Raw genomic sequence first — 5012 nt, forward strand, 5'->3', positions numbered from 1 at the left:
GTCGCTTTGGCCGAGTGGTAAGGCGTGTGCTTGCTAAGTACATGGGGTTTCCCCGTAAAAGTTCAAATCTCTTAGACGACGATTTCACTTTTTCCCCTCTCATTTCCATATATTTATATTTACTATTATATATATATATATTTTCTGAAGACACACCTTTTTGAAAACCCCACCTACACCTAAGAAACAGCCTTTAAACCATGATATTTTTAGTTACATTTCTTTTCTCTACTCTATTTTTGAACACCTATTATATTATACACTCAAACTTAATATTTTTTTAATTAAAAAATACCCTTTAAATATTCAAATGTTACATAGTATGGATTTGATAATTAAAAGCTAAATATGATTAAAAATATCAAAAGGTTAAAAAAAATTAATATTATTTAATTAAAAATGTTAATTAAATTACATATTAGTCCCTAGACCTAGCTTCCAACGTAGTTTTTTTTAGTAAAGTTGGAGGGATAGAATTCGAATCATAGGTCTCATGATCAATAACACTCTTTATGCCAATTGAGTTATGCCTACTTTGACAACTTTCCAAATTATATCTACTTAGTTCATAAACCATATTTTAAGTCTAAGGTCGTGTTTGTCTGGCTGGTCATATATTCAAGACCAGGATGCAATGTGTTAAAAGTTCTAGAAGCGGGCAATTTGTGTTGGCCTCTGTAGTCTTACTTTACTCAATGTTCACCATATCATGGCCCAGTCTGATTGTCTAAATGTGGTGAATTTGATTAATATCGTCTCGTTGAATCTTATGCAAGTCTATTCTTTTATTGAGAATGTGGTGGTAGTTGCACTTGAGATAATCGATGTTTCTTCTCCCATGTGAGGCATTGACATAATATGTTTGCATACTCCCTTGTGTTTAAGGTATTGGAAGAACGTGCTTCTTCTCTTCTTCAAACACCTTAACCGAAATTGTTTAATTTTATTGTGATTCAAAATGTTATTTTGTAGTGGTTTATGAAGAAATTGTGACTCAAATACCTATTCAGCTAGTTTGGTTTATAACTAACTTTATCTTGTAACGGTCTATTGGTATGTGTTATAAATACCATTGATCAGAAAACAAAGAAGAGTTTTTACATAATTTCTATTTTCTGTAAATAAAACAAGCTGTACGCAATTTTCAAGTGAGAAAGAACGTGAATCTTCCGATGGACGTAGGCATATTAGTCGAACCACATATTCCTGTGTGTTTCTTATTCTTCTCTTTATCTTCTTCTTTTGATCGACATCAATCTTTTTGCAAATTAAGAAAATACAATCTTGTTATCAAATTGTATCGATTATAGAGTATCGAGTTGAATCACGTATCAATTTTCTTCTATTGAGTAGCATCGAGTCAGGAGTTTTCATCTTCGAGTTGCTTCGAGTAAAGATAAAGACTCATTGAGTAGAATCGAGTATCGATCAGCACTCATCGTGTTCCATCAAGCAAAGAACAGAAACTCGTTGAGGATAGAAGGAAATTTTCATCTAGTATCGAGCATAAACTTATCGAATATCAAGTATCTAGCATCAAGGATTTAATAGATCCTTTCTCAGCCATTTCTTCATCATCTCAGTGTTGATCTTGAGTAATTAGGCCTAGAAAGGATTGAATAACCTAATAATTTCTGGTATCATAGCATTTGAAGATCATCAAGACCAGCATTCTTGAAGCATCAAGATACTAAAGGAAACCGTTCTCAATATTCTTTCAGGTTAGTGATGGCTGTTGCTAGATTTGAGATAGAAAGGTTCGATGGACAGGGTGATTTTGGTCTGTGGAAGGCCAAAATCAAAGCTATTATGGGACAACAGAGAGCTCATAAAGCCCTTTTAGACCCATCAACTCTGCCACCTACGTTAACAACGCAAGAAAGGAAAGATATGGAACTCACTGCCTATGGAACTTTAGTTCTTAATCTCAGTGATAGCATCTTGAGACAGGTGATCGATCAAGACACGGCCTATAATATGTGAGTCAAGCTAGAAGGTCTCTACGCAACTAAGGTGTTAGAATAAAAAAACACGCAGCAAAGTTAAACAAACCATTAAGCATTCTAATTCATTAATTTTGGCTTTAAATTAAGCATGCTCATAAACTAATAAGAGGGTTTCATAACATACCTTTGTAGAACCACATGAATCTCGATTCCAACTGCAAATCTCCTCCAAATCTGCTTGAGAACCACCTCAAGGCCTTCACTATTATCCTCTTGGTGCCTTAGATTGAGTTGTAGGACTCAAAATAAGCTTGGATTAAGGAAGTTTGGAGAAGATCACTGCTACACCATGGAAGAAGACCTTCTTCAACCTTAAGTTTGTCAGCAAAAACTCATATATTGCATCAATTGCATGCTCGATTTCCACTTCAACTATTTATTGCAAGACTATCATGCAAAGAGGATTGCTACATGAAATGCACCTCATGCTTGGAAGATTGAATCAATGAAGATGGTGGAGAATGTGTGAGCTACTTGGAATGGAAAGTGGAGAATTCCCACTTTTTCCATTTTCAATCTTTTTTCAATTTTTGAATTTGTAAATGAATTCTAAAATAAAATTTTGTTTTCAAAAATGAATTTTTTATTAATTTTACAAAATTAATTCAACAATTAATTTTATAATAAAATTAATAATAAATAAATAATTAAAATTTTTAATTAATTCTAATTAATTCAATATCAAATATTAAATTAATTCAACACTAATTCCACCATCATGAATCCCTATTCGTGAATTTAATATTTAAATATTAATTGATTCTCCAATTTTGTTTAATTTCAATTTAAACGCGCAATTATATCACATATAATTACTAATTTTCTTAAGTTTAATTTGAACGTTTCAAATTAACATAACACGCTACTCTAAGGCTAATCCATTTATGAGCTAGTAGGGGGATCTCTTGGACTTATAGATCATGGGCTCCAATGATCCGAAATTAATTGGCTAAACTTTTTACACCGAATTAACCCCCATTAGTTAACTACTGGGTCATTCCACTAAAGCCCAGAGTTGCACTCCCCTCACTGTAGATATATTATGTCCACTCGATATAACCATGATTAGTAAGTTAACCATTCACAGGTTGTTCGTAATAACAGCGGGGTCAAATGACTATTTTACCCCCAAGATTACCTCTTGTTCCTTAAGTCCCAATGATCCTTTAATGAACAATTGGTTTGTGATCCGATCTACAAACCGAGTACCTCTCGGGCCAATGAGAGGGTAGGGCCCCTTGTTCAAGACTCGAAGTCAACACTTAAAGGAACAACCTCTCTACTATCCCTGAAAGTGGGTAGAAGTGAATTCCGTCTCGCACCCTATATCTCCAGCTATCTACCCGGTCTTATCCCTGAAATGGAGGTTTATTGAGCCGGTGCTGTTGAGTCAACCCTCACCTATACAAATCTAAGGATAATCCCAAACAAACAGAAGTTCATAGTTAGCTTAGGATTAAGGTCAAGTTACCAAGGTCATCGCTTTGAAATAGTTAGTCTTAAATAGTAAACAGAGTTATAAAGTAAGAGTAACTTATTTCGTGTTTGATCTTGTACAAACCTATTGCACAGGACGCATCCACTCCTCATGTCATAACATGTACGAATTAGGATAACTTCATCTGTAGCACTTTACAACTCCTTGTAACAACTATAGAGTGGGTCGATAATGTTACCAAAATAAGGCACCCAATCTTATTCATATACTATAGACTATTTTGACTATTTACTTGAACCCGATCCATTTTTATGTTTCTACATAAAGTTCAAGTACTCATGTAATAGTCATGGATCTTTTAATTTATTGAATTTATTTCTAAAACGAAATAAGCAATTCATATATTCAATAACAACTTATTGAATTTTCAGAATCAGTTTCATTGTTTACAACCACAAGTTTTATGACATAAAACCCAACATAAGGATCTCCCCAACAAGATGTTCTTAAGGAAAAAGTTCCTCACTTTTAAGATGAATTCTGCTAAACCACTATCAGACAATCTGGATGAGTTTAAAAAGATAGTGTTTGAGTTTAAAAGCCTTGGCGAAAAGATTGGCGATGAGAATGAAGCCTTTGTTTTGTTGAACTCTCTATCTGAAATCTATAAGGAGGTAAAAAATGCCTTGAAATATGGCAGAGAGTCAGTTACCACTGATGCCATTATTTCAACATTAAGAACTAGAGAGTTAGAGCTTCATTCAGTAAAAAAAGGAATAGCCTAGTGTAGAAAGGTTATTTGTCAAGGGCAAAAACAAGTAGAATCATTCTAAAGGGACTAAAAATCAGTTTGGTGAAAAGCATAAACCAAAAACCAAACTGAAATGTAATAACTGCAAGAAAAAAAGGACTCTTAATGAGGGATTGTTACAACTTAAAATGGAAAAATAAAAAAAATCAGAAAAAAATAGAAGGATCAGAAAGGAAAATAGCTAGAAGCTTCAGTGGTTAAAGGGTCATACTTTTATTCTGATGCTTTAGCATCTACTAGAAACGAAACTAACCAAATAAGTCCTCTCGGGAAGCATGACTTGTTGGGATTGGTGTCCTAATTCTCCCAGAGTCTCGTTTGTTGTAATTATACACATTGTTTATGAATAAAATAAGTATTATTTCATTATGGCATTTACTCATATCTAATAAACAAAGCTCCATGGTTATCGTATGTAAACTTAAGCCTGTATATGAGATATACAAGTGGATCATGCCTTAAGTGATAACCTAAATAGGTATGTAGTATAAGGATTAAGGAGGAATTCCTGATCCTAGTGACACTACGGATACAACCTGCTTTGTAAGTGTTGTAAACCACTACAGATGGTAGATCCTAGCCATTCATGTGGAGACATGCGAGTGGAGGTGTCCTATACAAAAAGTTTGTATAAGATCGGACCTTATACAAGATGGAATTCACTCCTTCCCCGAAGCAGGGGTAAGTAGATAGATTGCTCTCTTAAAGGCTGTTTTTGGGGCTTGAACATAGTGGCCACAACTTCTCTTTGGAAGAA

General features: G+C 34.0%; 1 non-coding gene across 1 annotated transcript; it reads left to right on the top strand.

Annotated features, from left to right (window-relative positions):
* TRNAS-GCU (transfer RNA serine (anticodon GCU)) lies at positions 1-81 on the top strand. Its single transcript has one exon. It is a non-coding gene; the product is annotated as a tRNA-Ser (tRNA).
* Positions 82-5012: the final 4931 nt, after the last annotated feature.

The sequence above is a fragment of the Benincasa hispida genome, chromosome 11 (assembly GCF_027475165.1).
Source record: "Benincasa hispida cultivar pf3 chromosome 11, pf3_genome.v1.1, whole genome shotgun sequence".
In the NCBI taxonomy this organism is placed as follows: domain Eukaryota; kingdom Viridiplantae; phylum Streptophyta; class Magnoliopsida; order Cucurbitales; family Cucurbitaceae; genus Benincasa; species Benincasa hispida.